Below are 12,310 nucleotides of genomic sequence, written 5' to 3'. Positions count from 1 at the left end.
CAACCAGGTACGTAAGGTTCTTTGTCTCTGGCATTCTGTGAAAAGTTGTACGTTTGTACTAACTTTTGAGATCCTGGGGAATAAGGTGCAACAGGAGGAAAACTCATCTATAGTCACCAGTCAAGCACGTGGAAATCTATCTCCTTGCCTTTAGTGTGGAGCAAAGGTGAAAACAAATCGCAGAGCTTAGGAACAGCAAGAAGACAGTTTCAGACCTCTCCGGTGTGAAAGGCTGAGCCTCTTCTGACTCCCCAGGGAGTCAGCTAAATGCCTCAGGCAGAAGTGGCTTAATAAATGGTTATTATTGAATGTGTTCATAGAACACCTGACCTGAGACTCTTGTAGCTGTTTAAAGGTTGGAAAGAGGAGTCCATGACTGCCTCTGGGATACAGGCCACGGTAAGAAAATAGAAATACCAGCAGGCAAGACATAAGCAGCAACAAGCTATAGCCTTAGCACTCACCAGAATCTTGTCCAGCTGCTGTGTGGTACCACTGCATGGGTGGGCTGGCATTTGCTAGCTCTGCTTTTCATGGTTTTTGGTAGGCTTGGGAAAAGTCCTTTTGGTTGTTTCTAGTGAAAAGACGAAGGCTGCAAAATCTTAGTGCTGTTTTTCACAGCGTGCTATAGCTACAAATAGATTGTGCTAATAAAAGATGGTAGCATAACTGGCAGGTCTGGGTCCTTTAATTCCTCTCTTGACTCCCAGGTTAGAAGAATAAGTTGATTGCTTTTGCACTTGCTGCAGCTAACCTTTATTTCACTGGGATCAAACCATCTCGCCTGTGCCAGTCTCTATTAAACTTCAGGGCCAAATTCTTAAATAGTTAAGTAGAAAACTTGAAGGAAAAGGCCATTAATGTCTCTCTTTTGAATGTTGCCTGAGGAATGTTGGTCAGTCATCAGGCACTCGAAGTGCTCATAGCTGTCTTAGAGGAGAAATGGGCAAGAAGCCAGTGATTTACCTTATGGTTGACTAGATTTATGTTCCAAAAAGCTTCCTAAAATGGTTTAAGAGGTCTAAATTGCAGTACTTGGACAGAAATGAAAACACTGCCCAGGCCATTTAAGAAGTCAATGACTTCAAACAAATATGACTTCTTTCCCTGGTAGGAAAGCACTGGATAGGGTGATTATCTGTAGCTTTGATCTGTGTGGTGTCATTTTGAAGAACCACCTTGCAGGCTGGTACGTGTGAGTACGACGTGTTTTGGTCCAGTTTGTGGTTGCTGGATTTGCACGAGAGTTTTAGTTGTTAAAGGGTTTCTTTGTTGCTGTTGGTCTGTATTCAAAGGCAAAGACGATTATTAAGGGAGTCACGAGAGTGTGGAAGAGTTCTGTGCCTGCATGGCTCTGAAGGAGCTGAACAAGTGCGAGGCCGAGACAAAAGCATTTGTGGTGGTGGAGGCCTCTTCTAGTCCTTTTTGTTCTCCTGAGTCAGTAAGTTCAGTCCCCGATTCCTATGTGTAATCTGGAGGAGACCTGGCTAAACTAGGTGCTGGTAAAAGTAGGGGCTTCTGTAACGAAGCAAGACTTCAGTGAGGTCAGCGCAAGGCAGACTGGTGAGGGCAGTGGCCGGCCATTGTCACCTGTATTGAGAAGAGATGTCCCCACTCTGCTGGAAACCTCCTTGGCTTCTCCCAGCTGCCTGCCTTGTCACTGCTGAACAGAAAAGGCCTGCGTTTGCTAGCAGAAGGGACAGGAAGCCTTGAAGCTGAAGCCCTGCGCTTTGAAATAACTTTCTATATCTTGTTCACTGTCACTGTGCTCCAGTGATAAATCAAATCCCAGGAATCCAGGCCATACGGGGAATCTGTGAAGTGGCAACTAGATCTCAGGGTGTGAAGTGGAAACGCAGCAAAGAAAGATGTTGGCAGAGGGCAGCTGCTTTTTCTCAATGTCTGGCAGAACATAGCCCTTCTTACCACCCCAGCCACACAGGGTCCACAGCTGCTGTAATATCTATATCTTGAAGGGAGATGACATTTAGCAGGTTATCTTCAAAACAAGCAGGTGAGAGGGAAGAAAAGCGGCTTCCAATGAGACTGTTAGTGGTATGGCATAGGATGAGGTTTGGGGAGTCTAACCAGACGCTAGAAATCGGAGGCAGGAGTCTCTTGCCAGAAATCTGGCATTTTGATAGGCAAACAGGAGAGCATCTCAGAATTGTATCTTTATTTATGACAGCCATACCCTCCTCGGTACAACTAAGTTCTCTGTGCCTCAGGCAGCTTGCTTACACATTTCATATTGATCAATTGTCAAAAAAAAAAAAAATATCAGAGAGAGAAATAGGACAGATTATGAGCTGTACCTCCTAGTCAGCCAGAATCAGCATTACCTGGATACTTCGAAACTAGGAGAAATAACAGTTTTCTTGAATCTGTGCAACGTTCTGGTTGTAAGAACAGCTGTCCTGTGATGCATATTCTTATTAAAATTAAGGAATCGGAATCTGTCCAGCTCTGTGGCTTCAGCCCTGAAACGTGGAACAGGACATCTGCCTCAGTGCCAGTGGGAGCCTCTGTTCAGGGACTGGTGGTAAATCACAGCTGAGGTCCCACTGACAAGGAAAACAAACATTAATTTGGTTTCCAGAAGGACCTTCTATAAGTCTTCCAGGGGTTGGTGGAGTTGAGGGCACAGAGTAAGAGAGTATCTTAAGGTGTGATTAAGTTTCCTTTTGTGGATTTAGCTGGAGACATTTAAGAAGTTACAGCTTGTCGCAGCTGGAGATAACATCCCTGTGCAGAGCTGTGGTCTCAGCTCATGTGAATGCCATAAACCATTTCACAGGAAAAAGATGCAAGGCTAGCCTGGGTCAGCAGAGTTGCTGAAGGGAACAGAATCTCTCGTGACCAATTCTGCACCGGGCAGACTGGATAGAAGTGCTCATCTTATCCATTAATGTAGCTTAGTGGTGGTGTAACTTCCAGTTGAGGGACACTTAATGAACAGCTAGCAACAGTAACTTCTGGAAATAGATACAGCTGTTTCCAAAGTGAGTATCTGTGTCTTCGATTAGTGGTTCTAAAATGGCTGAGCTATCAAATTGCTCTTTAGCATAAAAGTGAGGCAGTATGTGCAATTAGGAAGCAGTAAGATGGTTGCTATGGCTGGCACAGTATAGAAATAGAAGTTGCCTGGGAGAGGAGCTCTAGATGGCATGAAAATATCATAGGGAGGAGGGAGGATAGGAAGACACAGGCAAATGGTTCAGAGGAGTATCTCCTGGGATATGGCAAGGGCCCACGACCTCCCATGCCTTAAAGAATATTTCACCTCTTTCTCTTGCCCTGCTGCTAGTTCACCTTTGCAGTAATTCCCAGCAGGCAGGCAGGCATTTTGCAGAACCTATTCTTACCTTAAAGCATGGTCAGTTCTCCTGACATGGAGTAACAGCATGGTAAGTTATGAAATACCTCCAGCTAGATCTGCAGAAGGAAACCTGGATGTGCCTTCAGACACCTCAACCCTCTTCATCCTGGCAGACTCAGCAATGGTTGTGGAAAACAGATCTTATTCTTCTTGACCCATTCAGACCATTGTGTGGCCCTTCTGCTTTGTGTAGGTCTCCACAGCACAGGCTACTGGTTTTGACAGTAATTAATTTAATCTCCTGTGCTTTCACATATTCCTTAAAATCTTTAGCTGTCTGGTCCTCCCAGAGATAGTCGTCTTTAGACCCTAATGACTGCTTACTGCTGGTTTTTTCCTTTCTCTGTCCTGGCTAGTGTGGTTCTCCATTAATTTCACTCTTTGACTCTGCTCCTGTTGAGAAACTTCTCTCCTTCTTGGAGCTGTCTTGCAGATGCTGTCTTCTTTGTGTGCCTTTTTACACCAAATTCTCTACTTGCAGAGTTGTGCAACTTTTAAAGCTTTTTCTCTGCCTCTGAGCTCTTCTGAAGTTAGTGCCTATTCTGTCCCAAATCAGCTGTTCTCTTCTTTCCTGAACTTAGCACTTCACAGCTCCTTTTACAGCGGGAGGTTAGGTTGTGCCAGTGTTTCCTGGTAGCATACCTGTGATCAATTGTGCTGTTTGTCCTCGCAAAGACAAGTGGCTAGATGCTCTGGTTGGAAGCCCTTGAACGAGTACAGCATGTGTCACCGGCTCTGCTCGGGCTCACCTCGTGCTCTTGCATGTCCTGCATCCTCTCCCCTCCATCCTCCGTGTGCTGTCCTGCCAAGCCTCCTGGCAGGGTCGGTGCCATGTCTGCCGCCCTTTTCTCCGGGTACAGAGCCACATGTCGGGAAACCCTTGAGCTCTAAGGGGGTTTTAGTGCGTGTGTTGTGTTCCTGTGTAGGTGCTCTTCTACCCAGCTTCACTCTAACTGGAGTATGGGTAGTAGCGGTAAATAAAATGTGTACCCAAAATTCCCATCGGTCTGTGGCTGGAATGTTACGTAAAGCTAAAACCAATACCTGGAGATTGCCCCTTGTTAACAGGCTGAAGTAAATGTGACTGTGCTTTCAGGTCTGCAGTCCCTAGCGGATGCTTTGCTTCATTGAGATGTTTGAATTATTTTCACTCTTTCTGTAAACTGATTTGTGTTTTCTTGTCCTCGTTTATTCAGTTCCTCCAGATGAGGCGTGTCTCCTATTGCATATTCACAGGGCTTTATTTTAGTGGTGCCATGATTTTAGCTACATGACTTAGTATCTCAATATAGAAAAATCATCGCATCCTATTTTGCAACTTCCATTAAAAAATAAGAGCTCGCAAGTGCATTAATACTTTTCTACTCAACCACCATTGGCTTCCCTTTCTTTTCTAGGTGCAGTTTAAAATCCTTCAGTTTATGTCCTCTGTGGTTCGCTTGTATGCTCCCTCCCATCACTTCACAGGACAGCACGTAGCTCTGCTCTGGCCTTCCCTCGCAGCAAGTCAGAGCTTTGCTACAGCTTCTTGCTTCTCAGTTTTCAGCTGATTTTCGTATTCCCTTGTTCCTGTATTTCCCCTTTTACTGGGTTGTTAGAGACCATATTTGAATTTCTGAGCTAGAACCAGCTCACAGGTTTAGGACTGCAGCGAAGGAAAGACGCCAATGTAACCCCAGGGCACTGCCAGTCCAAGGGTGTTCTTTGTGTCCCCTGTTGAGATAGCTGCGGCTTGCGTAATTAACTAATTATTCCTTAGAGTTGTTGGAGGAGGGAGCAAAGATGCTTGCTCTGCAGTCTTGTGTTTGGGATGCAGATGTGTGAAGATCCCGTTCACATCTCTGAGCTAGTGGGCTTTCCAACTGGACACTAAAGAGATGAGCCACAGGGGTTGAGAGCAAGCCTGCCCTGTCGCTGCCAGGGAGGGAGGCACAGGCCACCCATCTCCTGAGAGGACATGCGAATGAGCAGGCCACTGTGCCATCTTCTTTTAGCTTCTCTGTCATCCTCTGAGAAGACAGCGACTGAGTGTAGGGCTCCAGCTTTCTACCCGGACCGCAGGGGAAGAGCTGCAGATGAGAATCTCTCATCTCAGTGATGCAGAAGTGATGGCGCAGTATTGGGCCCCAGTTTTTTGCGCAGTAGTTGGCTCTGCAGCTGCCTGTGGAGTCCTCACCACGGCTGGTCGCCCTGCTGGCGCCGCAGCTGGAGGTGGCCAGAGCGGGGGAAGCGGCAGCCCAGCCTCCGTTTCCGGCAGAGCTACTCTGAGACACACTCGGCCTCCTCAGTGCTCCTTTAAGACAGACCAGGGCTGGAATGCAAACGGCGTGTTGGTCATAGGCATGAGTGATAACAAATTGGAGGGTGTTTCAAACAGTCAAGATGAATGAAAAAGTAATGCCAAAGGACAAAGTGGTCACGGCAAGAAAGAGCAAAGCAATTTAAACTGAGGAAGCGCAGTGACCTTATTGTGTCTTGTCAATCAAAACACATGCTGAACCCAGTTCAGCCATTGTTGTTGGGAAAAATATAACTGGGAGCCTGGCATTCTGTGTACCTAAATCAATAGAGTATCCTGAAAAGAATTTTCTCAGCATTTAGGAAAAAGCAAGAGAAGTAGAAATAACTGATGGATCACTGTAAGTTTAAGAAAAAAATCTTTAATGGATTTTATCAATAATTTTAGCCATTATTTCACTCTAACAAAGATGTTCTGTTGTAATCTAAAGACCTTAATATTTTGCTTTGAAATGTAAACAAATATTTATCAGGGACAGTTCATTAGTAAAGCGATTTACTGTTGCAGCCAACATAAGCACTACATCAGCTTTGGAACCTAGTTTACAGCCTGTGGAAATTAAGACTGTGGGTCATCCCCTCTCTGGAGCCTGAGGAACTGTGGGAGCTGCTGGTTTGGGGTGGCCCTAACTCAGGATGCGGTGGTGCCTCTCTCCTCCATGGCCAAGCTCCTAGAAGCGGAGGCAGCCTGCGTCCCTTGTGCAGGGCACAGAATGATGCTAGTGCGGTCTAGATTCCAGTTTTATCCTCTAAAGGTCAAGTCAGAGTGGGCATAGCCGTTTGCTTCCCGTGCTGCGTTTGCGGCAGTCACAGCTGCCGCTGCGTGTGCGGGGCCAGGCCTGCGTGGGTGTACAGCCTCACGGCAGCTGCCTCCCTCTGCCCAGAGAAGAAATTCCAGTTTTCTTTAAAATCGAATTTGCCCAGAATCTTTCCTTTCTAGAACCCACTACAAATGCCCACGCACTGTTCAGCCCAGCCCTGTGTGCAGGGGTTTCTTTTTCCCTTTATTGAGGACTCTCTTCCTGAATGGTTTGAGCACGCAGAGGGCAGGAAGGCTGTGTGCGGCGGTTCCTCATGCTGCTCTGTAGCATGTTCCTGCTGGAGCTGTGGTTGCCCACAGGGCACCTGCACTTCTGCCCACAGCTGTGAGATTACCTGAGCGTGTCTCAGAGGTTGATACATCCCCCTGACCTGCTGCGACAGGTCAGGACCGTTACTGCCACAGCACACCAAGGATACCCAGGTACAGGGCAGCCGAGATGTTTCTGAGATGCATAAGGCTGTAGACAAGGAAGAGCTGAATGGTGAATTTGCAGTTGCTGGTTTGCGTACTGGCTGCCAAAGCAATCCTGTGTTTATTTTTTAGTTCCTGAGTCCATCTTACTAGCTGGCAGTTTCCAAATCTCCACCAGCCAGAGCTGGTCCTGCCGGCTGTACGCTGTTCAGTTCGCATGCTGAAGAAAGGAGCCTCAGCCGCTGTGTGCCCTTCAGGTGCTGACTGTAGGACATTGCTTCCACCAGGAGTACATTCACTCCTCTGCCTCACTGCTGAACAACACAGGGCTTCCTTGGTCTTGTGAAGGGGTGGGTCCACATTGCAGTAGGAGATAGGAAGGTGTATGTGCACAGGTGGGGTAAGAGGCAGGACCCTACTTGGAATTCTGTGCAGGACCTTTCCTCCTTTGGTCTTTGTAGTCTCTCTCCCAAGGAGCTGTAGCTTGCTGTACTTGGTACGGTCCTGGAGTGGTTGTGAATGAATGCGTTGTTTCATTTTCTCTGAATGGACACCATTTGGGGCTGGATCCTTTTTCTCCCATTGGCACGGAAGAAGTTGCAATTGGAGACTTCACAGACTTGGAATGAAAGAGTCAGTTGCTATCTCAGTGTGATGGTGTCACTTTGGAATGAAGGAAATGGCAGTCTTTCAGCTTGCAGTAGTTCACGTTAATTATGCAAATATATGCACTCTAAGAACCCTTATGCACAGTTTGACTATCTTCAGAGGTTCGTTTTTTTTCAACAGAGCATCAGGAAAACCATGTAATACAAGTCTCAGCTCTTGGCTGAAGTGTAGCAAAAAGTGCTCAACCATAGCAATATCTAGGATCTTCTTGTAAGAAGCGTCTTTTCAGAAGTTCGGGGTTGGACTCGATGATCTCCAGAGGTCCCTTCCAGTCTCTAACATTCTGTGATTCTGTGAAGTGCCACCCTGAAGAGCTGTGTTCATAACATCAGGTTAGAAATCAGAAAGTTAGGAAGAGTTGGTTTGGAATCACAGTTGTCTGAGTTTTGATAACATCCAGACTGTGGTGCTTTTTTATCAATGTACTCTTAGTGTTTGCTTTACCGGTAGAACCTAGTCTGCCTTTTTCTTAAAGACAAAAGAGGCAAAGAGTGCAGGAAGGACAAGGGAGATGATGAGGAATAAGGAATGCTCCCTAGATGGGGAGAGGATTGGTTTCTGTGTGGTCTGACGAGCAGTCTCCACCCTCTGTATGGCAAGGACCTGTGAGTTCTGCAGTCCAGACTTTACATCCTGCCATCAGATATGTACAAACACTGGTAGATCCCTCCCCTGAGCTTTCTCCTTTCCAACTAAATGGTCCCACCACTCAGCCCTCCTCTCGTCAGAGATGTGCCAGTCCTTTAATCACTGTTGTGGCCCTTATGTTCATTAAGATTTGGTGTACCAGGCAGAGCATCGTGACTGACTTCAGCACAGTCTTTCCCTCGGAAGATGGCTCTTCAGTGTTCTGGCCTAGGTGCCCGTATTTCACAAAGGCGAGAACCTGAGTCCCACTGCCTTGACGACTGGTCTCTGATTTCAGCATAGTGAGTTGGAACCATGGCTCTTCTAGTTCTGGTCAACAGAACAATAAGACCTCTGAGGTGTGGTGATATGAAAGATTAAAGCAAATGACAAGCAGTAGTTCTTGCAGCCATCCTTGCCAGCACTTTGACCAGCCTAGAATATATTATTCAACTACAGGCAGGGGGTTTTAGGTGCTTTCAGTTTATGTAGCAAAACACATTGCATACAAGGATCTGTGTGGGCAGCTTGACCTGCTTTTCTGCCTCCACGGCCATCTGTCTGCTTCTAGGATCATCTCTTTCTCGGGCATCCTGTTTGTCACATAGTTACCCTAGAGCACTGTCCTTTGTTTTAGCCTAGACTGACCTCTCCGTGTAGTCTTCTCTGCTTACCTTGACTGCTAATCACTAAAACCAGTATCTGGTCCTTCATTCTCTTGCCCTCTGTCTCTTGGCATGAGGACAGCTCTGGATGGTTAATTCACACCAACCCTACAATCTGTGTTGCTTTGCTCATTCCTTTGTACCAAACTAATTCTGCACTCAATGGGCCACATAATCATAGAATATTTCCACTTGGAAGGGTCCTATAAGGACTATCGAGTCCAACTCCCTGCTCCTTACAGGTCTAGCTAAAAAGTAAAGCACGTGACTTAAGAGCATCATTCAAATGCTTTTTGAACACTGTGCCATGACCACTTCCCAGGGGACCCTGTTCCAGGAACCGACCACCCTCTCAGAAAAGAACCTTTTCCTCGTGTCCAACCTGAACTTCCCCTGGTGCAGCTTCATTCCATTTCCTCATGTCCTATCACTGGTCACCAGAGAGGAGATCAGCAGCTCCCCTTTTGCTACCACCCTTGAGGGAGCTGTTAGACTGCCATTAGGTTCCCCCTCAGCCCTTCTAGTATGTGAGCTATACATACTCTTAAAAAAAAGAAATCAGACTTTTCCTCCTTCCCTACTAATAACATGAGTTCAATCCGCACATCCTGAGGAGATCAGCAGCTCCCCTTTTGCTACCACCCTTGAGGGAGCTGTTAGACTGCCATTAGGTTCCCCCTCAGCCCTTCTAGTATGTGAGCTATACATACTCTTAAAAAAAAGAAATCAGACTTTTCCTTCCCTACTAATAACATGAGTTCAATCTGCACATCCTGAAATGCCCCCTACTATTAGTCATGGGAGGTCGTCTAGTATTGCCTGGAGAAGCTGTTGTGCATCACCTCTGGGCTGTTTTTATGTAGTGCCTCTCAGTTCCCGCTGAGTGCCGTCCAAGGGGTGGCTGCCTGGTAGAAAGAGAACTTTACGTGCCCTTGGTGGTCCTTCAGGAGGAAGGTGATAATACTTCTGGACAATGGTTAGAAACGTGATCCATGTGGAGAACACCTCTGTCTCTTTTCTGAAATTTCAGTGAGGTCACTTGCGTACTTGTGCACTTGTGTATTTAAACCTTTACTGGTGTTATGCAGCAAGCACTTCATGTGGGTTACAGGCAACTAATGCCATGAGTCGAAAACTACCTAAGAGACAGAAAACAACTGCCAGGTGACAGTGATTATGAGGGACTAGAGAACCTCTTCTCAAGAAACAGATGGTAAAGACTGGAGGCTCTCTGCCTTCGTGGGGACGTGTTGGCTAGAAACATTCCCTGGAGGCATGCAGGCATTGTGATAACTGCAGTAATCAGAATGTGCCTGAATGCACAGAGTGATTTGTATGAAATGGGAAATTCAATGCTGATGAAGCTTACTCTCACAGTTACTGGGAGGAGAGTTCGTTTAACGTAGCAGCTTGTGAGCACAGTTTAAGAGGGCTGAGCAGGGTGAGAGATCTCTGTCCAGAATGCACTTGGAGATCTGCGGTCAGAGAGGTATGTTCAGATGTCTGTTCCAGGTAAGTAGTCATCAGGAACCTGAGAAGGATATTCCTCATACTGGTAAAGGGATTTTGCCATTTGCAGTGGTGTTTCCAGGAGTGCCTTTCATGAAGATAGGGCTCTGGTAAGGACACGTCTGGCAGGGCCTGATCAGTGTACATTCAATCACTGCGGCTGCAGTGCTGGTTGCACCGCTACTCCTTTCTGTTGCATGTAATTTTTGTTAGTAAGAAGAAGGATCCCCCAGTCTATGTGTTTAAATCCGTTGTCTGTGCAGTTGCTTTTGCAGGCCTGTATAGAGGAAGCAACCAGCAAAGGGCTTCTCAGACTGACAGGCAAAGACGCTTTGGGATAATGGGTATTCCCTCAGCTGCGCACAGCCCGACGCTGCTCTGTTGCACCCAGGGGTGCTGCTGTCACGGAGCGCGGGGGCTGCTGCTGGGTATGAGCAGGGGTGGAGACACTCTTCCTCGAGAGCGCACAAGCCCGGGCTAGGTCACTGTGTTGCTATCTCATAGCTTGCAGTTCAGCCTGGAGTTTGTGTGCTGTTCTGCTTTGCCTCCGAGTGAAGTTGGAGAACAGCTCTGAGTTTTCGCATCATGTGTGTGTGCAGTGATTCAGCATTCCTAAAGATGGCCTCTGTGTTTGTCTGTGCTCCTGTGTCCTTGTGAGAAACATCTGCTGCATCTGAAGAAAGGGAGCAAAAGCTAATGGCCCTTTGGGTCCAGCAAACTTTGAGGGGCCAGGACTTAACCTGGGTCATGTTCGTTGGTCTTAAAGGTCTTTTCCAACCTAAATGATTCTGTGATTCTGTGTGGATCTCTGGAGGGCTGCCCTGCTTCACAGAGTCACAGAATCACCAAATCGTAGGTTGGAAGAGACCTCTTAGATCGTCTAGTCCAATCCCACCTGCTTAGGAAGGGTCAGGAAGAGCAGGACTGTGTCCAATTGGGTTTTGACTGTCTCCGAGGATGAATATTTCACAACTTGTTTGTACAACCTATTTCAGGATTTGACTACCCTCACATTAAAAAATGTGTTATTTTGTGTTCAGATGGAATTGCATGTGTCTTAATTTGTGCCTCTTGTCCTGTCACTGGGCACTACTGAGAAGAAAGTCTGACTTCCTCTTCTTCATTTCCTCCCGTCAGGTATTTATACATATTGAAAAGATCTTTTCCCCACTCCAAGCCTTCTTTTTTCTGGCCTAAAGAGTTTTAGCACACTCAGTCTCACCTCATATGAAAATGCTTCAGACCCTTAATCATCTTCACGGCCCTTCATGAGACTCAGTACTTCACCATCCCTACCTTCCATCTGCCAGGAGCTGCTGGCCCCACAGCTTGGACCCTTCTCTTTCTTTCAAGTATGAAGGAGACAACTCCTCTGGGGGATGAGAGGATGCAAGCAGAATGCTAACCAGCCGTGCTTTGTTTACCAGTCTCAGCAGTGACAGCTCAGCTGCTCGGGCTAGAACCACAGAAATGGCAAAGAGCAGCGGTATTTTCATGCCTGTTAGTCCTGCAGACGGGCCCCATTCCCTGTACAGCTGTACTGTCCACGAGGCACCACGCAGCATGCGGCCCCCAGGCTGGGGTGTCCTTTGCAGCTGGTGCCTGGGAGGGTGCCTGTGTGCGGGGCTGGGAGCCCTCCCTCCACCTGGCACAGGGAAGAAGCTACTGGTGCTGGGTCTGTGCGCCAAGCTGTGTTCTCCCAGGGACGTGGATAACAACTGCCAAAAAAGTCTGTCTGGATGTATAGGCAGGAGGGTGGCAGAAGCTGAAATCTGGGAAATGATATGGGTTTCGCTTTGTCCCAGACCTGCCGTTGGAAACTGGTAGCAGTTCACTCCCGGGTGCTCTGAGCAGCGCGAGTGAAGGTGCTGGTGTGGGCTGAGCTGTGTGAAGGCGCTGCAATGCAATCAGCGAGGAAACGGGCGCTCC

Source organism: Apaloderma vittatum, unplaced genomic scaffold (genome assembly GCF_000703405.1).
Source record: "Apaloderma vittatum isolate BGI_N311 unplaced genomic scaffold, ASM70340v1 scaffold19582, whole genome shotgun sequence".
In the NCBI taxonomy this organism is placed as follows: Eukaryota; Metazoa; Chordata; class Aves; order Trogoniformes; family Trogonidae; genus Apaloderma; species Apaloderma vittatum.
This window is presented reverse-complemented; position numbering follows the sequence as displayed.